This window comes from Anser brachyrhynchus, assembly GCF_964034855.1.
Source record: "Anser brachyrhynchus genome assembly, chromosome: 2".
Classification (NCBI taxonomy): Eukaryota; Metazoa; Chordata; class Aves; order Anseriformes; family Anatidae; genus Anser; species Anser brachyrhynchus.
Window position 1 is genome coordinate 69,730,648 of NC_137695.1, and position 27,137 is coordinate 69,757,784.

General features: G+C 38.1%; 1 long non-coding RNA gene across 1 annotated transcript in view; it reads right to left on the reverse strand.

Moving 5' to 3' along the window:
- Positions 1 to 27,137, reverse strand: part of LOC308189335 — a 155,707-nt gene that overhangs the window by 14,635 nt on the left and 113,935 nt on the right. The window contains exon 3 of the long non-coding RNA XR_013946300.1: positions 590 to 683. This is a non-coding gene — a long non-coding RNA (uncharacterized lncRNA). The remainder of the gene's footprint in view (positions 1 to 589; positions 684 to 27,137) is intronic.

Consider the following 27,137-nt stretch of genomic DNA (forward strand, 5'->3'; position numbering starts at 1 on the left):
TGAAAGTGAGAGGAGAATCCAATGAGCAAATTTCCCTTTTGCACATGAGCATGCCAAAAGAAGTCCTGATTTACCACCGTGAATTTCATCCAATATTATGCTAACTTAACATCTTTTGAGTTACTTCACTGGTATGCTACTGCAGTGAATCAGGCCCAGGATCCATATAATTCCCTTTTGTATGTTTCTTTTTTCTCTCTCTCTTTTTTTTTTTCTTTTCTCTTTTTTCTTTTTTTTGCCCCCCCCCCCCCCCCCCCCCCCCCACTTCTATGTATGTTTTCCTGCATTAAGACTGAACTTTACTGCCTGGTTTCCTGGTTTGCAGGTGTCTTGCATGTGATTCTACAAGAAAATCCATGTTTAAATCACAATGTCAGTTCAACAGCAAATGACTACTAGAAAGAATTCCAACACAACAAATCTTTCTGTTTCTGGTTATGTCATCTGTTAAGGTATCTCAGTGTGCGGTATAATTGCTGAACATTTTTGCTATAACACACGTTTGGTAATGACATTAAAATATTGTTCTGCCTATCCTTTTATCCTGAGAGGACAACATAATATATTTAAATAAGCGATAACTGCTTACCAGTGGACACTTGTATCCAGCCCTAACTGCACAAAATTTACTGTTCTCAGAAGTCTCCTCTGGTTCTTCTCTCTATATTTTTTGTGAATCCAGTCTGAAAATGAATATACCAATAAATTTAAAAATAAAATACAATAAAAATCAATCCAGCTTTTTAATATCTAAGTGAACTATACACACAAAGTGATTGATGCCATACTGAAATCAATACATGATATTGGTAAGAATAACTGACAGATTCATGTGTTATGAATCTTCTGTAGAATGGAGAATTTTCTGTTAGTATGAACAAATGATACCATTTTAACTCATGCTGTTTGTACTTACTCTAGGCAACTTACAAAAATAATACCTAAAATGAAAATCTTTGCAATAATTGAAGTTTCTTAAGTTTAGTAGTGGTTTTTGCACACTTGGCAGATCAGCAGGATTTGGATCCATAGCTTAGGATTTCACAGAACTGCAGCTTCCAAGGTCCCTCTTACTTCCTGTAAAAAAGGACTAGCTGAAGAATACGATGTTAAATTGGATCTCATTAACTTGATCATTACAACAGAGACACTAATGATTAAGAGGAAATCTGGAAACATGGAAAGCTGAAGACCATGCTCACCATGCGGGGGGGGGGGGGGGGGTGCAGGGTGTAGAGAAAAACGGGGAGGGAGAGAGAGAAAGGAAATGCCTGGATCTTTTATAACTAGACTATGAAAGTATCAGTTCTGTAGAATGTCAATGTTAACATTATTACAATGAAAAATAATTAAACTAGAGCAATTTTAAATCAACATTCTGCCTGAACACCACCTAGTGAGTAACTAAGGTCAGTATTGCACATTCTTAGTCAAGCTCCGCACACTAGAGCTATTGAAATATAATTTTCTTGTACCGCCCTGCAAGAACCACTACACCCCCCCCCCCCCCGCCAATGTTTTGCAGGAGATGGCAATGTGAATACCTTTAAGTTTTGAATCTATAATTGCATATGCTAAGGAGGGAGAATAAAAATATATTTGAAATGTTAAATACTCTTAAACATTTCCTAATTTAATATGTCAACATTATTTTAAATACTGGATCACATTTTCAAAGGAGCAGTAATGTGGTTTGTTGAGTTACACCCAACTTTGTACATTAGTATTTTCTCTCTCATGCACTCATAAATGCATCTGAATTCAAACCGGCATACCATGTTTTTATAGAAATGTGGATGGAGTAATATCTGGCTCCCTAAAAGGCCTGTATAAATAGTATGTTTGGAAAAGGAGTGGAGGAACACAATTAAAATGAAGATCCGATTGTTCCTAAAGAAAATAAACACTGTGGTGAAATTGCAGTATCAGTTGCAAAGTGATGTTAACTGTATGTGTTCAATGCCAGAACAACAACTACAGAAAATGATAAGAAAGAGAAGTACAATTCAGCACCATTTGGAAAAGTCTAGGCTGTCTTATGGTTCATTCCTGGAAGGTGCAGGGCAATGCTGTTCAATTTTGTCTGCTCCAGGACAGCATCTGTCACATTATAGGACTGGGCCATCAGTGCATACAGAGGATAAGCAAGAAGCAGTCCAAGAGAAATGAAATTGGTCTAATGCCAGATTGCAATGATTGAAAAGATTGAGCTACAGTGCAAATACAAAATCAAATACTAGGAACTGCTGTGGGACAACATGCAAAGCTGGAGGGTCAACTTACTCCCTCTTTACTAGAGGGAGTAATAGTACAGATATAGAGTAGGTTGTTAGTTTAACACGGTCACTTTCTGCTTGATATATTTACTAGCAGGAATATCAAATTATATTGTCCCCTAAAGTGTTTGCTGTACTACCCCTTGTGTTCCCTCTGTTCCAAGGCCAGTCATAATCAATCAACGCGATGAACGCAAGCATCTTTTCTCACTGCATCGGAGGCTTTACTGAGTATTTTACAAAGGAGAACAAAGCACGTAACAATAAACATGAAACAAATGACACACAGCAGAGTAAACAGGCAGTGGCATGGCAGGGAATTCATACCACCAACTTCATTCACATACTAAGTTAGGTAGTGAGGAGTCCCAAACTCTTTATGTAGTCAGTGGAGAGGGAGAAGTCCACTATAGGGCAATTCAGAGAAATTCTGAGAAAGTCTTCCGTCAATTCAATTGCTTGTACTAGGTAAATTCATTTAGCTGTCATGAATACTGTCTATAAAGGAGCAACAGGACCACTGCTGCAATGACTGGAACAGGGATCACAGCCCCACATTGTGTTGTTTTCCTTCTAAAGTAGGGAAGAAATACATTTTAGTCAGGGAGTGGTCCTAGATAGAGTAGAAAATTCTGGGAAAAAAATTCCCTAACAATGCTGTCGTAGATTCAGAAACACTGGACAAGTACAAGAAATTTTCAAATTGTTTGTGAACACTATTTCTAGGAAGAAAAGATATGTCTGCAGGAAGTCCATGGTGTTAAAACCAGAGCCTTGTGATAGCTGTAAGAAGAGCTTTAGAAGGCTTTAAGAAGAACAGAATACACCACAAAACTCAAATATTTTTGTAACTTAAATCACTAGTTTATCTTAAACTGAAACAGAAGGAGCCAGTTCCATGTTGGAACAGAATGGGAAAAGGGTTTTTGTTGTGCCCATTATATGCTGTCTTTATCAGACCTGCAATAACATTGTGACGAAAGAGAAAGGGAGGGATAAAAAGCCTGGATTTTAGAACTAATAAAAGGACAAGACAGTAGGAATATTGGTGCTGGCCTTGCAACATGACTGAGGGAATTTTCTCCAGCACTCATGCTTAGACTATAAGAAAAGTAATAAAAAAATAAAAAATAAAATAAAATAAAGGAGAAACTGGGAAAAAAAAAAAAAGCTTGTGCAGAAAGGCATCTAGTTTGGGGATGCAGCAGGAATTATGTAAGGAACAGCTTCAGTTCTTATTGTTAGGAAGTAATATTGGTAATAATCTATGTGACTGCCTATTTCTGCCAACCCTGCCTTCTATTCAGGCTACAATACTGGCCAGTGCTTTAATGGCACAATCTGTCCCAAGATGGGCATTGATTCAAAACAACCAACTCAGAAATGAAACTCAGAATACATGGAAAGGGAAAAAGCAAAACAAAACTCCATGTGAAAGGAAAAAGATCCAAACAACTGATGGTCTTTCTGATCCCTGAATAGATGCCAGTTGTCCTGAGGCACTGAAGTAGCCAGAAAATAATTCCAAACTTTGAAAGGCGTCCATATCACCACTCAGTCAGATAAGGGAAAAAGAAACAGCATATATATATATATATATAAAAAAAAAGGTTAAAAAATACCCCAGTTCCCTGTCAAAAACCTTTATAAAAATGCCACTTAAGATAAAATGGACCTCAGGATAGATTTCTCTTCTGTCTGCCAAAACCACATTTACCCACAAGCTCTGCTCAGCCCAAGTTTACCATCCCACAGCAATCCTCACGATCCAGGAGAGCTAACAACAACTAATGAAACTGCATTTTGGTAAACTGTGACAATGAGCACATGGGGCATACTCCACAGAGGAGTAAGTAGAGAGTTTGTAGTTGGCCACTTTGCATCTGTGTGCTTTTGGGGGAAAGAGGCATAATCATCCACATTTGCAAAAGGAGCAAACAAGCTTTCCAGATCAACTGGCTCCTTCATGACGAGAGCAGGACACGAGCCAGACACGTCACTCTCACTTTCTGCCTCTTTTATCTCTCGCCACAACTAGGGACTGCAGAGAGGAGATTGTTCTGGCTGGAAGCTGAGGGACACAGGTGGTACCAGCAGCTGCAAGCTCTTTAACTCTCGTTGGCTCCACTTATTAGAACATGCATTGTATGTTTAATACATTGCATTTCTTTGTGTGGGAACAAGGGTTGGAGGTTGGTGGTGCTGCACTACAGTCTCTTGTATTGGTGGGGAGGGAAGGGAAGGTGAAGGCTGCTCCTAGTTAGAGATAATTAGAATCTGGGGCTCCTGAAGAGAATTTGGTAACCCTGCAAGAAAACCAGCTGTCCTTGATTACAGTGAGATATTAGTCACTCTAAGATAGCTCTGCCAGTTTGTATTTTGCAAACAGAAAATAATGCAGTGATATTTTCAGGGTGGAAATATGTGGGGATCAAGCTTTATGCATGGTGAAGTCCTGAAATGGGCTAATTTGTATGCTTATTTATTTTTAAATTGCTGGTCATAAAGAACAAAGGATTTCTGGAGGTCTGGGTCAGGCATCTTCTATTTGCATTTTACATGGAAACATCACCATGTTTTTGCTCTTGCTAAACTTACTGTGTGTCACAATGCTATTCAGCTATGATGCTTATGGGGAACTTATTTCCAGAAATGTGATTTGATTCAATAAATTACCATGTGCCCAGATAGCTAACTAAAATTTTATGAACAGCTATTGACACCTGTGGGAAATTTTTCCATGCTGCTTATCTCAGGTAAACTCTTAACTGGAAAATTCTATTTACCCTAAATGGTTTCTTTATTATTATCATTTTAAAAACTAGTGGGCAGTGATTTGTAACTCTTATGCAAGATAGATTTTAAAACAGGAATCATAGAATGGCTCAGGTCGGAAGGGACCTTAAATACCAACTAGTTCCACCCCCCTGACTTGGGTAGGGACACCACCCACTATATCAGGTTGCCCAAAGCCCTATCCAACCTGGCCTTGAACGCTTCTAGGGCTGGGGTATCCACATCTTCTCTAGGCAACCTGTTCCACGGCCTCACCACCCTATGAGTGAAGATTTTCCTTCCAACGTTTAATCTAAATCTCCCCTCATTTAGTTTAAAACCATCCCTCCTTGTTCTATTATTATGTGCCTGAGTAAAAAGCTGCTCTTCCTCTTTTTAATACAAGTACTGAAAGGCTGCAATGAGGTCTTTGCAGAGCCTTCTCTTCTCCAGACTGAACAACCCCAACTCCCTCAGCCTGTCTTCATAGAAGTGCTTCAGCCCCTTGATCATCTTTGTGGCCCTCCTCTGGACTCTAACAGCTCTGCATCCTTCTTGTGCTGGGGTCCCCAGACCGGGATAAAGTACTCCAGGTTGGGATCTGGGTATCTACAAGCCTATTTGATTTTGCAGCACACAAGTCTTTGGAACACATTTTTGGAGAAAAGAATAATAAAGAATGGAAGCAAATGGGAAAAAAAAAAAAAAAGAGAGAGAGAAATGCACCACAGATTTATTGATTTTTATGGTTGTCAGACAGAAGTGATATTATTCTTTGGTAAGATTTTCTTAGACAAAAGAAGTGCAGGAGATTCTGTTTGTCTGTCTGGAATTTTGTGAAGCACTGCTATCATATCGATGGGAAATTACTGAGGCATAAAGGGAGGATTAGGTCAACAACTTTGAGGTAGGGCAGAACAAATCAAAGGGAATACGACAGTACTTTGTGCTGAAAGGACATGTATTTCAGTCACAAGTTCCTGCAGGCTAGGTCTTAGGACAGGTTTTACTTAATACTTTCATGATTGACCATGTCATAAAAAGCAGAAGAGTACTAATGAAACTTGTTGAGGTTTCCCTAACCTTGGGAAAGCCTTGTTAAGGTTGAGGAGAAATAGCATGCATACCAAAGAGGCAGAACTGGAGTCTTAGGCAATGCTGCACGAGAGAACAGCAGTAGCACAAAATGTTTGGTCATTCACACAAGAAGGAATAACAATTTCAGACATTTTGTTAGAGTTCATCATCTAGGAACATCTCAGAGGGGAAAGAGTTGGTTGTGTCACAAGAAGCAATCACATTGACGGCTAAGACCTATTAGGCTGATCCTGTGGAAAAGGGAAATGCAGTTCTAGGATGTATTGGCAGCTAAGTATATTCCAGCCTTTTATGCAGAAAATCCATACCTATGACAAGTATTTGAAAATCATTCCGATCTGTGGCAACATATTAAGCTTCAGTGACAACAAGATAAAATAACATCCAGGTTTCTAAAATGCTTAAAAATACCTATTTTCAAGACACCTTGTCAAAATAATCATTGACAATTTATTGGGATTGTTCTTCAGATTGCTAGATTTTGCTTAATCTTTCATTTTTCTGTTAAACTTGAGTACAGTCTTAAGCACTCCCTCATTTATCTTGCATAATTAGTATGAATTTCCCCCCAAACTGCTTTTTATTATAATTATAATTCTCTCTATATAGTTCTTGGTATATCTAACAGCAATGGTAGGCAGTTGGGCAGTTGAGGGGTGGAAAGGTGTACATAGATACTAAGAAGGAGCTGGTATTTGATATCAAAATGAAAATAAATTTGCCAAATGAAGTAGAACTCTTGATGGGAATTAGGAGAGTTTGTGCAGTGCCACATTACTTCCATGGTCACATAAACAAGACAACACACATCCCCTGAGCTTCTTTAGTCTCCCCACACCTCCCAGTAACAGTCAAACCACTTCTGCACTATACAGCATATCTGATTTTTGAAAGTGATGTGTAATTTTTGTAATTCACTGTGGCATAGTTAACAGTCTTGAGATCTAATGTATGCGTTTCGCTAGGAGACCTTGAGGAAACAGTACTTGAAAATTTACAGTTCACCTTAAATTATCACCATTATGATCCACCCTCATTATTAAATACTTCTGCTGCATTGAGTATCCTCCACAAGCAAAGTATTTTTCTCGTTGCCACAGTATACTAAAATATATACTGTCAGATTAGTGTACTTAAGTACAGCACAATACAAAACTCCCACATAAGTTACATCCAGCTTCGTTTACTTGCTGCAGGGTTTTGTTTGGTGTTTTCTAGTTTGTTTGTTTGTTTGTTTAGTACTGTTCCCATAGTGACCTAGAAGATAAAAATGCACACTTACCAGCTTTTCCATTATCTCTGTTAGCGTTCCCCAAATAGGAAACTAAAATGCAGACCTAACAGAAAAAAAAAAAAAAAAAAAAAAAGACAAGGAAACATGAAGTACTTTTACTTTTTACCCAATGTCAGTGGATCATATGGTCTCTAGAACCAAGCTTTCCATGTGCAGATTAATGTTTCCTGAGACATTAAGTCAAGTAATTCTGAACACAACTTGATTGCTAGATGTAATCAAAGCCAGGCTTGCTCTTTTGGACCAGTTTTTTCCAGCTAGAGTAAGCAGTGTTATTACCAAGTCTTGCTTTTCCTGGTTCTCATCTCGCTTACAGGCTGGAAAAACAGAAATGTCATAAGCAACTGAGGGAAAGCTAGGCTAAGTAGAAACTTGTCGTGAACTTGGCCTCATTGCACTCACACCCTTCCCCAATATTGAAAATAGACTCCCAAGAGCAAGCATCGATGCCATGCAAATCAAATTGGAAAAGTAATAAACAGAAACCTATATGGACAGTTTTCTTGTTGCTTATAACCCAGTAAGCAACCTAAACATCGATTGTGTTTCACTGAATCTCTGTCAACATGTTAAAAAAAAAAAAAAAAAAAAAAAAAAGGAAATATGGGGGGGCTGGGGGGGGTGTAGGAGTCTTGCATTTCTGACACCTCTAATATTCATATTTCCTGTCATTGATGGTAGTAATTAGAGAAACATTAGCTGGTATATGTCTGTAACTTTCTTGCATTTTCCCTTGGTCCTATTCCTGTGCTATTTTATTCCTATGGAAAAAAAAAATAGCAGTCTGTAGATCAAGTAATTATAATCATGAGGCCACAGCTTGATAGGGCCTATGGAGAAATGTCTACCTTTAAAAATGTGAGTATAATTACTACATTATGCCTTGGAATAAATGGGAGAGAGCAGGAGCTGTGGATGTCTGTCATGGCTAGTGAATCAAAATGAGAACAAAAGGAAACTTTATAAGTTAGCATAGAAATTAAGCAAAAATGAAGGTTTAAAATATTTGTGGGCCAGATCCTTTATCAGCTTTGGTTCATTACCTACCTTTAGTATTATTGCTATCATTTATGTCTTGTAGAGTTTTGTAAGAGGTGCAAGGCTAAGTGATTTTGCATCTCCATGTTCCAGCTAAGAAGCTTTACCGTTGCTGCAAAGCATAACAGTGCTGTGGCTTGCCCACAGATCCAAACAATTCAGCATGGGGGTGAAAACTTGTCTCTCTACTCCAATATTCCCCAGCTGTCTGGAGCCACCTGAGGTCTGAGCAAGAGGTTTAAGGTCCAACTCATTTATAGTTGATCCTCAGAAGTCTCTGTAAAGTTGAGACAGTTGGTTTTCTTTCTTCTGTAGATATAGTTATCTATCCTGATTTTCCTTATTTGTCTGAAGCCCTCTTTCTTCTGCTTTCTGTAGAAAAGGGAAATTTTCATGAAGTCTGAGGAATTTTACATCAAGTTGGTCAATTTGTAAGCCATCACTTATTTGTCTCCTCCTGGGGGAGACTTCCCCAAATTTAACTTTATCCCAAGAGGGGACTGTGTATAGATTTTGCTTTTTCATATGTGAAATAGATACAGAGATTTCCTTGCTGTAGATGCTGCTGCAGTTATGAACTCGCTAAAAAGCAGTTGACAACCAGCTGGCATATTTTCAGGCTTTAAAGGCACTCCTTGGAAACCTATACACCCACAAAATTATCCTCCTCTGATACCTGTAGCCTCAGCTGACCCCTCAGAAAAGGGAGGCAACTGAGGAAGCTGAAGTAGTGTAGGGACAGGAGAGACAGCACGGCAAATGAAGAGCAGGGGGAACCTGGAGTAAATACCCTTAGACATGAGTGCAGCCTGAGTTTCTCCTAAATCAAGGCAGAAAGATGGTTAGCCCATGGGTTGTGCATATGAAAATACCATAACTGGGGAAATACAGAAATGCTAGCTGCTGGAAGCGGGGAGGAGAATTTGCATGAAGTCATGCTTGAGATATTTACTGTTACTACTGCTGTTAATTTAATTAGTTCTCTTCCCTTTCTTCTGACTCGTTGGGTAACTTTAGACAAGGCATGTAATATGCTAAGGCCTCTGTTTACTCATTAGTGGAGTGGGTATAGTAGCATTACCTACCTCAGAAGTTAAATGATTGAAGCTTAATTAATGCTTTCTTCTGCAATCTCTATTGAATACTACACAACTGCAATACTCCTACTGCATTATTACAGTTCTTAAGTTTTATTATACCTTCCTAACCTTTAGACTTTGTTGTCGTCATGATCTCTTAGTATTTATTTTGCAAAAGCAACTTGAGAACTCTTTCAAAATAGGAGGGGAAAAAAAAAGTCATGTAGTAATAGAGGCAATAGCATTACAGAGGAAACACTCCCCTGTGGCAAATTCTAGCCAGATGTAGAGCCTTCCAAAGTGGGGCTTATGTGGGATGTGAGCAGTATGTAGCTCCCCGAGATGAGGAGAGGAGCTCCTGCTGTGCTGCCCATTTGTGCAAACACAAGACTAAAATCTCAGCTTTGTCTTGGATGTAAACATTTACAAGAAGGTTCATCTTTGGATACTTGTACAAAATTCCAAGCCATTGACACTCTGAGTCAGTAACTTGAAACCTGTTCTTGTTTTTGTCTTCTTTATATGGAATAGAGCAGAGCAATGGATAAATCTTTCAAGCCTTTGAGGGAGAAAAAAAAAAAAAAAAGACCATACTAGGTGGCTGGACTCAGTGGGATGAAATTTTGGATGTTTGCTTTACAGTCTTAAAAAGGGAAAGGGCTGTACACGACATGATCATTTATTTTCGTTTGTGATGGAATTGGAGGTGTATCTGTGCTGAATCAGCTAGACCTGGGCTTGACCATGCATTTCACTGCCACAAACCCTGTTCACAGGAGTGTCTCAGGACACCTTTGTGTCTTTCATTAGCGAATGAGGCCCATTGTTCCAGCAGGCACGGGACCATGGGCTGAGAGGTGAATGCCAGTAGACACTAGACAGAGAGTTACCTGCTGGAACTGTTTGTGGAGAAAGGTGTCTATAAGCCTTGCCTTTCTCCCACATCTGTGCATGAGCAAAGCTGCACTCTTGCCTGTCTGGCACCTGTAGCACAGCAGACTGCATGTTAGTGAAAGTTTACAGTGAGGAGGATCCATCACATAAAGAGAAAGTAAAATGAACGAGTGAAATCCTTCCTGCTGTACTGAAATTAATAATAATAACTGGCTAAAACCAAGTGGGAAGGAACATTATTATTCTATTAACTGTATTCATATTTATGTATTTTAGAGGATAACTCCATCTTGGAAACTAGATAGCTTGGATTGAACTGAAAAAAAATATTCTTAATTTCAAAGTAGGTTTGGAAAAAATTATGCCTCCAGATTTTGGACAGTGTTTTGCCACCAGTAGGAGCAGGTAAAATTAAAATAAATTTAATTTTTTGTTTTCTTTTATCTGTACCTTTGATTTCTGGAACATTTTTGTAAATGCTTTCTGGTTACTGATGATGCATGAGTCAAAGAATAGAGTGATTTTTCAGTCCTCAGTTGAGTTTGCATTGTGCTGACACTGAGCAAACACCTTCCTTTGAACCACAAATTGAGCAAATTTCATATAAGTAACTGAGACAGAATAAAGAGAGAACCCCACAGGGTCATTTTTCCCAGTCACTTCTCAGAATGTAAATGAACTTAAAGATTTCCAGAAACTAGACATTCATTGCTGCCATTTCTTTCTTTATGTTCCACAGCAATAAATAAATAAATAAATAAAACAAACCTAAAACTTATTCTTTTACAGTGAACCTATGTATTCAGCCTTCTGGTGATTATTTTATGATTAAGGTACTGATCTGAGACATGAGAGATCTATGTCAAATTTCTGGCCCTGCAACAGACTTCCTGTGTGACCTGGGGCAAACCGATTAATACTTCTGTGATTTCATTCTCTGACTGTTAAATGGAGATGATACTGCTTTTGCCTGTCTACAGGACTACATTGCCAACTACCTCTTTCCAGCAGCAGGGTAAAATTTTGGAAGGAAAATTGCTCTCCCCCTCATGTGCCTCCTCTTCCAGCCCTTTAGCTGTGTTAGTACAAGTATTTGCAGGATCTGGGAAAAAAAAATAAAAAATGTGTGTTAAAGCATTTAACCTGGATTAGATTGTTAAATTGATGGACACTGAGCAGAGAGGTCTTGGAAAGCCTCAACTCAGCATCTTTACCGAGAAAAAGATACATGGAGCTGTACTCTGTCTTCTAGTTGTGCATGAACCCCATCAGCACAGTTGTTATTTACATCACAGTAGCTAGACAGCCAAATTGATATTGGATTCAAATTGTGATAGACCCTAGAAATGTGAGCATTTGTTAAATGACTATTGTCCTGAAATGTTACTGTAGAATTAGATATGTTGAACAAAGGAAATATTATCTCTGTTTTCCAATTGGGATAGTGAGTACAGGCTAATGAAGTAATTTGTTGACAGTCAAAATTGCAGCAACACTAGGAAATGAAATCAGGTCCCTGAAATCCCTACTTAGTGTTTTTCTCGCAGGACTCTCTTTCCTCCCCGCCGGCTTAAAGAACGTGTGCATACTTAGAGGGGATTCAGACTCTACCTTTTATGGAATTCATAGCCATTTCTGCCAGATAAATAGATTTTCTGGGGTCCTGTTTTGGTGCACACCTTGTAATCTTACGCAAATCCAAATAGTAGTGATACTAATCAAAGTGTATGAGGTTATACTTAAAAGTCAGTGGAAATAAAGCTTAGCAGACCTATACAAGATAAGCGCTCCCACTCTGCAGGCTAACATGGCTTTTTCCAAGAGAGGGCAATAGCCATAAAGGCAGCTTTATCAGGATGGAAGTTTACAAGTTAAGCAATGAACAGCAGTCCACATTCAGAGGTTCTGGTGCTCCAGACCACGTGCCTCTGCCAAGATGTCTTGGTCCACACCAGGGCTGTGTCAGTCCTCTTGCCGCGCTGCTCAAGGGAACTTCATGGTTTCTGTAGCAGCAGAGGTACCAGCCCTTTCCACGTGTCCCCTTGGCGCTTGTCCTTGTGTGTTGGTCCAGGCAGCAGTAGCATGGTTTTGCAGGGATGCTGAGACCTGCACTTTCCCCCTCAGAGCCTGGCCATGATGATGCTCCTTTTCTTAGGCAGGTTGGCAAAACCCTCTGGGCCCCACCAGCAGCTGGGGAGCCAAGGAGTGGGCGATCGGCACCCTGAGGCACACACACCAAGTTAACTGCTTTGCTCATTGCTATCTGTAATTGAAGAAAGAGCTTTGTCAGTTGATTCCCAACATAATTACAGAGCGAGTGCATGGCACCTTCTCCTCTGGTGAAGAGCTAGAACCTACTCGCAGTGCTATTATTATTCGTGTATGGTTGTTTGCTGTCTTCTGGGGCAATTAGATTGCTTTAATTTAGGTCACTAATGATATTATAAGATAGTTTGGCGATGATGTAATTTCTTTTGATGTTGTTAATGGATATATCAGCTAGTTTTGTTACCGTAAAACACATTTCATGTCCTCCCAGGGAGGGGAAAGGGGAAGAAAGAGGTAGCAGGGAGGCAGTTAAGGAGGAGGAGAGTGGAGGAAAGGTAAGGGAAGTCATTCAGTGCTTGCCTGTTCTGCTATTTGGAGTGAATGATAATTTCTTAGTACAGCTAAGCTGGCAGCAGTGCTTTTGCTATCAGGGTTTTTCCTCTGCTTCTCTGCTTATCTCTCAGCATGACCACTGAAATCTGTGAGATCACACTATGAGCTGTGGCATCCTGTCAGGTTTGAAATTATTTCCGACAGGCTACAAAAACAATTGGGCCCTCACTTTGGCTGCTTTTACATTAGTTGAAGTCTAATTTATAAGATAGATCATTCGCTTCACTGGTTCTGTCCTTCTCTCCTTGATACTTCTCAGGCTGTGGCTGGTGTTGGTGACTTTTGTTTTGTGCTTCTTACAAATTATTATTTTTTTTTTTCCAGCTCATATCCCTATTTGGTAGGGACAACTTCTTCATCCAAACGCATTATTTCTATGCAAGTAGCTAGCTCATTGTTCATATCAGCTTTGACCTTCACAATACATCACAGTCTGCCTGAGCTGAGATTTATTTAATACTCTCTAGAAAGCTCTTGAGTTAGATTTTAATAGTTTTTGTTCTGCCTTTGTGCAGGAAATAAGAGAAAGCTTGTTTTCCCTTTAGACTGCAGGAAAATGTACAATTAAAGCTATGTACAGTTAAAACATTAGGCAGTAGCCATTTAAAGCTATAATATTGCTGAGCCCAGTTAAGCCTATCTAGTTTTTAAATCCCTTTTGGTAATGTAAAATCAAGTATTATATTTAAATCATATTTAATTTCTAGACAAACACATACTGAGAGTGGGCTTTGAAAATCCACTAACTGGAGTACTCTGCTCCCACTAAAATGCCTTTGAAAATCTGACCTTCCATCTCTAGAATGGAAGATGATGATGTTTTCACTAATAAATGAAAAGTTAAAACTTGCACCATGTTCAAGTTCCTTTTTGAATCAAAAATGTGTTAGATTTCTATGACTACGGAAACATAGCTATACTTATAAAATGTTCTCACTGCAGTGTGCAACGTTCTTGTTTTGCTGGTGATATTATCAACACTTGTCATGTCAGATAGTTGAGGAGTGACAACTGTTTGGGTAAAACAACTTTGATGAAATTAATATTCTATCTTCTTTGTACATATTATCATCTTCTGCTTTCTAAAAATCCAGGAGCCCATCCAAAATCCACAGGTCTGAATTCTTTGTACTTTGCGTCTTTCAAATGTTGTGCAGTCATGGCATCATTTTGGCTTCTGATCTTGCAAGCACTGAACCCTGCATTTAAATGAAACATCCCAGCAGCCTCCTCACAGCTCTTGGTATATGGAAGACTTGGTGGAAACAGCATTGTAGTCAGACTCAGAAGATGTAGGTTTCTTCCCTGATCCTGTGTTTGTTTTGTGGTTTTGTTGCATAGAAGACTGCTCCTCAAAGTGCCTTGTTATGTTTAATGGATTACTGCTATACCCCGATACTGTTCTAGAGTTTCTGATTTCTGTTCCATAAAACAAAGAAAATATTACTTAGCATTTTAGCAAAGTGCATGGACAATTTTTTGATGAACAGCATCACATAGTAGGTAGCTATTACTAAATGTTGGATAGATCACTGTGTACTACATAAAATACTCTGTATTGGCCTGCCTAAAATCAATGACAAAACACAGGACCTTGAATTTATTCTCTGCTAAAGAACTTTGCTTTAACATGGCCAGAATTTCTAGTGTTTAATGGGATGTAATCCAAAGTGTAGAAGATTCCATGAAGATACTGTTTACTACTTTTGCAAATATAACACAGATACCCAGAGACCATTCCTCTCACAGACAAAATTGTTCAGCATGACAGACATGAAATTTTTGTTTCTAGTCTTCTCTGTCTATAATATCTCAGGTTCCAAGGTGACAGACGACTGGGTGGCAGAATGTATGATGAATAGCTTGATTATTTTAACAATTAAATATGTAATGAAGAACTGGAAAGGTTCCATGTAAGTCTCATTTTCACCCTGGTTGAATATGGTGTGCATAATTAATTTTCAAATATGAAAGGGCTCCAGCAAGAAAAGAAATGAAAGAAAGCTGAAGAGATAGTGAATATTTTATTAAATGTCACTCATTCAAAACTCATTAATATACATAGTCCAAGAGTAATCATCTCATATAAAGTTAAACACAGTAGTGCTTATTTTCCTGGCAGATTATCTGGTTTATTGGTGAGTGTAATAGTTTAATAGGGGACACAAATCTCACCATTGGCCTTTTCCTAGCTAAAAACACCATCTCCTGTGTTTGTTCTTCAAACTGGATGTATCTGGAGACAGTGATTTCCTCATTTGCTTTCTGAGACCATGATTCATTCATGTAGCAACTGGTTAGAGGAGAGAGGGAAATGGTACAACACTCTGTCACACAGTTTTGGACTTAAAAGAGTTGATGAAAACTTCGATGTTAATCTTGAAGGAAATTCCATTACTTCAAAATTTATGTGTTCCAAATTACAATATTAAAAAAGCCTCTCCATGTTTTTTTTCACTATTTAGCCGAAGTTCTATGTTTTTAAAATTATTTTTACAGATTTTTCAGACAGTTTTTAATAATAAATGACTAAACATTCTATTTCAACTTGTTTGAACCAAATTTACACATTCCTTTTTGTTATTGTTCAATATTAATATGAATAACTCTGAGCTGTTTAGATGCTACAGGTGGACATACTGTGGTCCTCATCTGTTCCTGCAAGAACCAGGCTATTTTTTAAGCCCAAGTCCCCCAGATATTTAGATTCAAACATGAGCTAGTAGGAGCTATACCTCTCCACCCCATAAAATTGTAAAAAAATGTTTTCCTTTCAAAAAAAAAACAGAAGAGAAATTCTGGCTAGTTCTATAACCTAACTCATGAGCAAGGTGATTCATGATTAGAGAATGCTTTGAAGATGTAAAGTGTTATGCAAATGCAAAGACATTATTATTATTATAATTAGAATATTATTAACTATGGGAGGAGAGAAGATTAAACAATGAGGCTTCCTTACGAAATCCATTTGAATGAACTAAGGCTAAGGACACTTATTAAATGCAGTGCCATTCCACTGCAAAAGAATCCTTGCTCTTGCATGCAGCTTTCTGATCTTAGTGCACATCCTTACCCTTTTAACATGAAACAGATATGAGCAAGAAACCTAACATAAGGAGAAAAAAAAAAAAGAATGTAATAACAGAGGCACTATTGAAGTCTTGCTGCCAAAAAGAGCCTGTTTTTAGTCTCAATTACCCAATCATGGCTGGCTACCTACTTGCTAGATGCATTATACAAAAGATTCTGAGCTTCTCAGTTCAGCCGAAAGCAACATCCCGGTCCATCTGAAATATCAAGTGTAACTCTGCATGTTGAATTTTCCCTGTGTTATTTCTTCTCACCTGGCACTGCATACAACAACTTAAATTTTTCAAGAATACCTTTCTTTGATTTTCTGAATATTTGATATTGCAAGAGGCACGACTGGTTGTTATAATTGCTGTTTACTGATTTCATTTGCTGTGGTCCCTAGAAGCTCTAATAAAGCTCAGAACACCACTGTGCTATGTGCTGTTACGCTTTTATTTAGCATTTCCCCAAAGCCTAGATTAACTGGGAAGTATCTTTCAGATTGCAAGAAAACTGACCTTTACTACCTTGCTAAAATAGGGTTTCAAATTCAAGTTGGGGGAAGGGGTAATATCTCATTCCTTTGCAGTCACTGTCAGCCTAATTGTTATGGACTCCCTACCTTTGGCAGCTAACCACAGCTGTACAAAGTCACTGTCTGGAATAAGATTTCTTTTACATCTCTGGACACAGCTGACAGAAAAATGCAACTTCACTAAGAAGGTGTGCTGGAAAATACTACACTGACTCCCGCTAGTCAAAATTTACCCTCAGATGCACTGCTGTAGAAGACAGAAGAGTAAAGTAGACGGCCTTAAATGCTACTCCATTTTGTGTGGACAACTGTAACTGCATGAAATATGGCCCCTGTGGTAGTCAATGGCAGCCCTGTCATTGACTTCAATGGGCTATGATTTCGCCACAGTTGCTTATTGTGTCATATAGCCCAGACACTAATTGTCTGTGGCTGATGGACAAAGATCCAGGCTGGGTGTGGTGGGCCCAAAGGAGACAAAACTGGAAGGCAGTGTGTGGAGAGTCTGGTGGCTGGCTGGGCCTTGTAGCTTTTTCTTTTTAGTTTATGACAGTCTGTGGCTCCATACGTAGCGACAATAACTGCATCCAGGAAAGCAAACTGAGGTCTGAGGTTCTTTTGAAGTTGTGTTACTTATGTCATGCTTTAGATGGATAGTTTCCCTGGCATTTGTATGATGGGTTAGGTTCACTCCTTTTTTTTTTTTTTTTTTTTTTTCCTGTCCTTACAGGCCTTTTTATGTTCCTACTGAAGTAAATGGTGAAGCTTGTGTTGACTTCACAGACTGCACGGGCAAACTCCCGTCTAGTAGATGAGCAACTTATACTAGAAATTTGTATTCATTTTTGTCAAATTGTGTTACACAACAAATATTCTGTTGTCTCAGAGCAATTCCTGCTGAGGCGTCTGGCTTTGTATTTCCAGCACATTACTGAATCAGATATAAGGACTGAAGCATTTTGTGATCCTCCATGTATTTATCTAACATTCCTGAGGTGTTTCTCTATAGACCACTATTTTTGGCATACAGTATATTTTATCTAAAATTATGGTTTTATTATTTGGTACCCTGTTATTGTACAGAGAAAAATAAATCTTGTATGCATTTTTTGTTTTTATTCTTAAGAATATTAAGATATTCTTTAGAATAAAGATATTTTTTAAAGAACATCAAAGGATAATATTTAGAATATCTTAATAGGTGCTAAACTCCTCACAGTCAATTGAACACAAACACTTATTTATCTGTTTTCCTAAATGGGAATGAATTTATAGACAGGCTTGCTTGCTTCTTTAAGTTCAGGCCTAGTGAAATGGAAGTTTGGTCTTCCCTTTTTCGTCTTTTCCTCTCATGCAATTCTCCCAATTTTTACTATAAATAACACCAAGGATCATTTTGACTGTATCTGAAATTATGCCGCTTTGCAATATGATCGTAATTTCTGCTTCTCTGAAGTGAAGGGTTTTCCCAAACGTTTAAGTTGTATTTAAAAGTCCTCTCCAGCTCACTTCACATTGAGGATCCTGTACACTATTAAGAACAGAATGTATGATGTTACTTTAATTAGGGACAAAGAACAAAAGCCTTCAAAGACTTTATGTGAATTGATGGATGGGAAGATCTTATCTTTGCATGCCTTATAAACTATATTCCATTTACTGAAGACTTTAGAATTTACTTATCCACATTTGGTGTTTTTTTGTTTGTTTGTTTGATTTGTTTGTTTGTTTTTGCTTTAAACAAACAAAGAAACAAAACCTTCATGAAACTTGAATAAAAAAATATCAATAATACCACTGATCTCCAAGGAACAGCTTTGAACAATTGTTTCCCCACATTTGGTATGTGACAGTGACAACCATAATGAGAACTGTTAGCTTACACTTTCAGTAATATTTTGTTAGTTGTCACCATAGTTGTGTTGGAAAAGTCAGGTTAGGTTCTTTTTGCTTAAAATACTTTCTGGATCTTTGACTGCTCTACTCTAAAACTGATGTAACTTTACCATGCTCAGATAATGCCATTAGTTATGAGCAGGTATGCCTTGGGCTTCTGACATAGTTGCCAAATTGCAGTGGAGGCATAACTGGAGCATAATGAATCTGTTTAGAATTTCTCTAGAAATAAAATTTAGCAAACAGTTCTGTTGACTGAGAGTCTTCACCAACTCCAGCTTGCTCTCCTGGAGCTAAATGGACTTTGTTGTAAAATTAAAATAAAATAAATAAATCTCAATGTTGCCATTAGTTAAAGCAATCTGTAAAAGGAGCTAATTTCTCAAGGAAGATGGCACCATTTTTAAGCAGTATAATGTGCAGTCATAACAGTAAAAGACTGTTCAGCCACTGGCTGTTGATAAAATGGAGATCAGTGGCTTCCTGAGTCAAGGTCACAGATGACAAAATGCCAAAGGCCCAGAAGCAGGGACAGAACGCCTAAATGTCAGATCTGATTCTGTCTTTCAATAGCAAAATAATTTCAATATTTAACTTCCTTTTCTGCCAGAGCCTTTGAGGTCTACAGAGGGTAAAAAGTCACTCAAGTCATTGTCTTCGTCAGTTTTAAATCATTCCAAGAGATGCAAATCACTTCCTAACAGGGACCCCTCCTGAGCTTTGTTTGCATTTTGTGGAATAATAATAAGGATTTTTTAAAGCTTTCCATTTGGCAAGGGGGATAACATCTTCTGTTCTCTTTGTCAAGTGACTTTTGAAAGAATATGTGGTACCTTTTGAGCATTGAAATGAAAGAGAGAATCACTAACTCTGCAGGGATTTTGAAAACAAGATATTGCAGATTAAAAAGAGTGTCTTGAAAAAAATTGCTTATGTGAGACTATTACAAAACATCATCTTTACAGACCTTGGCTCATGTTAGAACCACTTTACAATTATTGATCAATTCCAACAATGTGTCTGGTTAGTTTGGTGGTTTTTCATCATTATTTTAAAAATATTCAGTTTGTGCCCAGTCTTGGCTTGCCAACTTTAGAATTGAATTGCCAATTCAAGTCTTGCCAACTTTGAGAATTCAGTTGGCATTTTTGACTAAACATACATTTTATGATTGTACCAGATAACAATAGGCAAACATTTGGGCTGAAGAAAGAAGTATACCTAGTAGTATGTTGAATGATGTATCTACTCTAGATTGCTTTTAAGTAACTATGTGTTTAATCACAATGACAAAATCCCAACTGTGTACTACTTACATACCTTTACTGAAATTGGCAGTGGAGGGATAGGATCCAATTAGCAAGAGTTTCCTTGTCTAATAGAATAACATAAAAATTCCAATAAAGAGTTTATTTTCCACCAGCATTTATACTAATCATAATAAGCCCTTTCCAACTGCATCCCAAAGACAAGATGGTTTGCCAAGCAGATGGTGGAGAAAAGTTAGGCTGGCCAAAAACCAACAAATTCCATTTAATGACAAATTTTGAGGTTTCAAGATCTGTTTTCATTCCAGTGCAGAATGAAACCAAAACCTTCAGGAAATTTCTCAGACACATACATGAGCACACACACACAAGCACACGCACGTACAAGAAATGACTCCACAGTACACTCTACTTTGCCCTTTAGGACTTTCACCTGAGATATGAGAAATAAAAGAAGTACAGAGTGTTAAAAAAAAGAAAAAAGAAAAAAAAAAAAGAGGAAACAGAAAACAGCGTAGCAATACTACAAAGAAGCAGACAGTGGTATCTCTCCCCATCCTATTCATCTGTCTGAGATTTGGTAGTATGTGACAACTTCTGAAAGAATTCTGGTCTCATACAGTAGTTATGAGCCTGAGGGTTAGTTTTTAAGAACTTGGTCCGGAATTCAGTTTCTATAGATTTTAAGATCTAAGCAGACACACCTGGCTTCACGATCTTGGTCTGTGACAGTATTTTAGTGGTATTTCCATTAAATGTATATTTTCTAATTAAAAATCAGTCTATGGAGCTTGAGGACACATCTAGGTGGCACCTTAGAGCCCACTTTTTAACCCGTGGTCTGCATAATCGTCATAAGCAGCAAGTCATATTTTCAGACATTTCTAATGATGAGCATCCTTGGAAATTCAAACAGAATGTTGCTGATGGCCTGCAAGGCCTAAAAACTTATGAACTATTGACTTAAAAATTTAAGTGCTATTATATATTTGTGCTTTCGTAACATCAGGTAAAAAATAGAATTTTTGGTGTTGTCTTAGAAAAATATACCCTCTAACTAGAAGAAAATAAAAAGGTTTTCTTCCATCACATTATCCATTATTACTATTTTTTGCTATGTATGTTGTAAATACTATGGTGTTGGGATTGTTTTTCCTCTAATCTCTGTAAAATGCTCATCGCAATATAATTCTAATCAAGGTCTAATGCCATAACTGATACCAAATGTGTGCATATAAATTTCTTGCATGAATGAAAATTCCCAAGTGAACATTCAGATTCTCAAATAAATTGTATGTATATAGGTATTGATACATGACTGAATATGCACTTATTTGCATCTGCATGCAAGTTGGAGATTTTTTTGGTACATATTTGGAGAAACAGTTATGCAAAAGAAATGTAGCAACATATTTCTGTCTTTGGTGGGAGCTATGCTGACAATTCAGAGAAGGAAAGGCAGGCACTTGGGTATCTTGCCTAGCTTAGAAGAGAAAAAAGTTTCAAAATAAACCATTGGCTCTGGGAGACTCAAAGGCTGCTGCAAATCAGAGGAATAAAGTGAATTTTAGAACTTGTCTAAAGCAAGACAATTCTCATTTAGTCAAAAGCCTTCTTCAGGATACCTATAATCCAAACATAGTTGTCTGTGGAGGAAGGCATCGTGTAATCTCACTTAGGACACCACCTGTAAAATACAGTTTGCTTGCTCACCACTGCCACTCCATAAACCGGAGGAGCAGAAGAGTGATTTGGCTGAGCAGAATCAAGAGGGTGAAAAAATAACTTAATAAAGTGGTTGACCAGCTGTCTTCACAGCATCTTGGTTTCTGTTGGCCCTGGTAGATTTAGGATACTGCAGTGCTCTACAAAACACTCCTTCATCTCAGTTTTAAAATGCTTCCTTGTGCCTTATCACATCAAAGCAAAGCATCTGCATGTTTCAGTCGTGGGGCATCATGTGTCTGGCTCCCCTCTGGCTCTCACTAATCCCCCGGATTATCACAGCTCTCTAAAGCAGCTCTTAAAAACCTTGTGAAAATAGGACTCCAAGTGGGTGTGTGAGAGGCAAATACTGAAGCAATAAGGCTGCCTGCCTCTGTGGAATTCATATCACCATGTTACTCAAAATAAGGTGTTGAAAAGTCTGCTTCTGCACCAGCTGATCCCAGACAATATTGGCTCCCAGTGAGACAAAACAGGATTGAGTCCAGTCCATTCATTTGCTGTGGCTCATCCAAATGCAGCTGCAAGATATAGCTCATGCTGAGCACACCCATGCATTGCTCCTGAATGATCTTCCGTCATTTAATTTTTTTGCTCTTCTGTCCAAGGAGCAAGGGAGTCCTGCAAGGTGGTGCTCCAGAGGGCTGTGGTGGTTCCCATGGGATGGGGGCCAGCTGGACTTAGTGCAGGCTGTGGAGGGTGAGGAACTGAGAAGACTTTGCCATGGTGCATGGCAAAGGTGGTGCATGACCCTTCCTGATTGTGAGAGGCTGTCCATTCAGTTCGGTAGGGAGGAGGTGGCCTCACAAGGTAGGGCAGCTATCCCAGCAGCTCAAGTACTGTCAGTCCAGCACCCTGCATAAGCCCCAAATTCACATCAGAGGAAAGGAGCAAAGTAAAAAACAGAAGGTGAAGGTTTTAATATGTAAAGAAGACATTTTAAAAGAAGTTTAAAAGAAGTTTATGCAGAGAATGCGGCGCTTCCTCTGCCTTAGTTCTGTTGGCATTCTCAAAGGAAAATGAAAATCCCCATGAAAGTCATGATATTGAGAGCTAAACAGTAGTAATACCTAAAATCTTCAGTAGTCCATGAGGTTTCTTTTTTTCCTTTTCTCTCATTTAAAAATAAAAAAGATTATGCATGTCTGACATTGACATAAAGTCTGGGGAACTGACCTGTAAAGTAATTAGAAGAGGAATTCACCCTCTTCTCTGCCCCCCTCCCCAACCTTTCCCATCTCAAAGCCAGATCAGATGAAAGGCAAGCTCTGTTTACTTCCTGATCTGTCTAATTTCAGTAACAAGGACCATCCCGACTTCATCTTCCTGCAGCTGCTAGAAGTGAAACTCAAGAGGCTGCCCCAGGCACTGCAGCACCTTCTCAGAACTGCTTGACCTTAATGGATTAGCTTTTCCCTGAGCAGGTGGCAGTTTAACAAGAGGAGACAAACTTTTTACACTTAGGAGACTTCTGGTGAATGGCATCAAATATCAGAAGATTGAAACAGAGCAGCGACTTATGATGCCTTCCCACCTTAACCCTGTGCCACCTTAACCCCCTTGCTATGCACATAAGTTACGGCTTTCCAGTTAGGATCCTAAGTCCATTTATTAAGGAATCAAAGTAAAAATGGCCTTATTTTCTTAACATGTCATACTCTCACAAATCCTATTGAATTAAAGGAGAGCAATTGGTGCTTTGATTTCAGTCTGCTTAGGTCTGAGTGTCTGAATAGGGTGTTAGGAGTATTACTTCAGGCTCTTCATTTTGTAAGTATGTGCCATAGTAAATACATCATAGTAAAATCAATAATAATATATTTTTGCTTATGAAGATGTTATGCTTATGAAGTTCTACCAAATAATTCACAATTTAAACCGTCAATGCCAAATGCATTGTAGTATACGCTTTCAGTAGGCATAAAAGTAAAACAAATTGCTGGTTTACATATATATATATATATATATAAAAATAAAAGCATAGTTGTTTATTGATTCCTCTTGCAGAAACATGCTCTAGCAACAGCCAAGTTTCTACATTGTTCGTGTGTTTCCACTGTCTACTATGATCTGTTTGTTTAAGGATTTATCATAATAATTACAAGTCAAAACTGTCAAACAGATGTCTAAAACCTGATAGCCAGGTGTCAGATACCATATCAAAACCTGAAGATAGAGATACTTTTACCAAGGATTCATTGTAGTAGGTCAGCATTTCCAGAGGAGCTTAGTACCTGCAGGTCTCATCGCGATGATTTAGAAGATGAGATTTTGTATATTTTGAAACACAACAGTGCCACATATGACTGCATTTTCTAATCAGCAGCTAAGAGATATGAGATTGGTTAAAAAAGACCAAGTGAAATGCAGTGATAAAATGTCTTGTTTGTTGTAAATGAACCTGCTGCTTTCTGAATAGTTTGTTATTGTCAGCTATAGGACTATTATAGACATATGCATACACATACATTGATGGTCAGACTTGATGATCTAGAAGGTCTTTTCCAACCTAAATGATTCTATGATTCTATATGCATATACATGTTCATATACGTGTTTTTCTATATGCATTTCTGTGTAGCGTTCCATACATTTAATGCATGCACTCAGTAAGTTCACTGATGATACCAGGTAATGATCTGCTTGAGGGTAGAAAGGTTTGCAGAGTGATCTGAATAGACTGGATCAACATTAACATTCAACATTAACAGTCAACAAGTCTAAATGCTGGGTACTGCACTTGGGTCATACCAAACCCATGCAGCGGTGTAAGATTGGGGAAGAGTGGCTGGGAAGTTGCGTAGCCAAAAACTGGGGGTTCTGGTCGATAGGCAGCTGAACATGAGCCCAGGTGTCCAAGAAGGCCAATGGCATCCTGGCCTGCATCAGAAATAGTCTGGCCAGCAGGAGTAGGGGCTTACTGTCCCCGTGTATGTAGCAGTGGTGAGACAGCACCTTGAATATTGTGTTCAGGTTTGGGCCCCTCGCTATATGAAGGATATTAAATTGCTTGAGTGTGTGCAGAAAACAGCAATAAGCTGGTGAAAACAAGACTTATGAGGAACAACTGAGGGAATTTTGGTTGTTTATTCTGTAGAAGAGGAAGCTGAGGGGAAACCTCATCGTTCTCTACAGCTGCCTGAAAAGAGGTTGCAGAGAGTAGGATGTCAGTCTCTTTTCTTAGGTGACAAGTGATAGGACATGAGGAAATGGTCTCAACTTACACCAGAAAGCATTAGAAGGGATATGTGGAAGAATTTCTGCCCAGAGAGGGTGGTCAAGCTGGCTGCCCAGGGAAGTGGTGGATTCTCCATCCCTGGAGGCGTTTAAGACATGTGGATGTGACACTAAGGGACATGGTTTAGTGATGGGACTTGGTAGGTCAAGTTGACGGTTGGACTTGGTGATCCTGAATGTCTTTTCCAACCTAGATGATTCTATGATTCTCTATACCTATACCTATTCGTGTATATACATGCATATTCATGTCTCTGTATATATCTGTAGGGGTGTGTTTGTGTGTGTATATACATACATACTGCTACCAGATATTTATTTCTGGGCTGCACTAGTTTAAGCATCTCTATCAGTGGAATATGTTTTGTGTGTTTTAAAGTTGTCATATGAAATTATTTCAGTGTGAAAGTGTTGACATACTGTTACTCTGCATTTGCTTAAAACCTGTAGTCATTCAAGATCAAGGACATTATCCCTATAAAAAAATAATGTCCTTGAGAAGCATTGCTTCCAGAAACACAGTCACGTGTTTGTCCAGTGATATCCAACTTTTCTGAACACATCTGGCTCTGTATTGTCTTGTCCCTAAAGAGCTGTATAGCTATTATACTGTTCATTAATATTAAAAGCACAGTTATACTTTTCACCCCCAGCATAGTTCATCTATTTTTACAGATCTGTATGTCAGCTGTTTTAACTGAGACTGTCTCCCTGACTAGTACATCACATATTCATATCGTATTTGCATGACTTTCTGGACACATCAAAATTGTAAAGCTGCATGTCCTACTTGCACACATTTGTGAAGATTTTTTTTTTTTTTTTAGTATGGTTGAATTCCCCAGGGCCTGTGCAAAACAACTGAAAGAAAGAAAGATCAGCAAAGATAGGATCAGTGGATTTCTCTCCCAACGTGGTGGGGGCCCCTTAGTCAGCACTTGCTGGTGTTGTGGCCATGCTGGTTTTGTGGGCAGTGATGTATAGCTTTGCAGGTATAACCACATTAAAATACCTCACATCCTCTAGTGCAAGAAAACTACTGTAGAACATACCAATAAAAAGGGCAGTGGATGCTTCATCTTTTCCTCAAATAGCTTTTTTTTTCCTCTCTTCACAGTAGATCTATGCTTGAGGGCTTCATGCCCTTAAAGACTGTTTTTGTGTACAACATAATTATTGCAGCCCCAGCCCAATGGGGTTCTTTTTCACAGAATATCACAGGTACTGCACATCTTGGGAGATGATGGGGGCTTAAAAAAAAAAACAAAACACTTCCTCTCCCACATACTCAGCGAACAAGACATTTTCTCTTTCAAAGTAGAGAAATTAAAAATATCTCTTTTCCTTAATTCAACCTAATTTGCAACAAAGCAGTGGTTTCCTATAAATTAGACAAGTTTCAAAAGTAACAAAATATAAGAAGGTCAAGATTATTTAGTCTTGTGTCACCTGAATAGTAACAAAAAAATACTGCCTTGAAAATACCCTGGAAAAATAAAATAAAATACTGTTTTAAGAAATTAAGGACATATACATAATATACATGCAGTTCTGGAATGAATTTAATTATAAATTTCCCCTGCACCTGTGAATCTGGACAAACCTCAGTCATGACAGACCAAAAAGCAATGCTGGAGTTTGCAATCAGTCAGTTTGCTTCTAACTTACAAGATGTCAAATCAGGCAAATAATCATTCCTTGAAAATTTTCAATGACTAATCCCTAAGATATCAATGATGCAAAACAATAACTTTTTATTTTTATTTTATTTTATTTATTTTATTTTATTTTTTAATTTTGAACGTCCAGCAATCTGAACAAGGGAGAGATTTTGTAGTAAAGTGAGAAGAATATCTTTTGGCTGCATCAGAAATTTCATATATATTCTAGCAAGATGTATTTGAGGAAATCCGGGAAATTTTTGACATTCCCTTAGTTTTTGTGATATATAGACTAATTAATGGGTGACATCATTTCTACAATACAACAGGTAGATTTTTTATTTGTGGCAAATATAATAATGATAGTTTCTTTCATTAACTTTTAGTAATAATCTTTATTTAATAATTAATACAAATATAATTTAATACAGTACAAATTAAAAGTATTATTCATTTCTCCGTAATGTTTCAGAAACCCCTGTCAGAAATGATAGTAATTGCTTACAAAATATATACATTAGTCAGATCATACATAGACATTGGCTTTGCAATACCTAAGGCCCTGATCCTGTCAACATTTTACAACACAGTTTACTATTCTTAATGCTTCCTCTGAATTTGTCAAAAA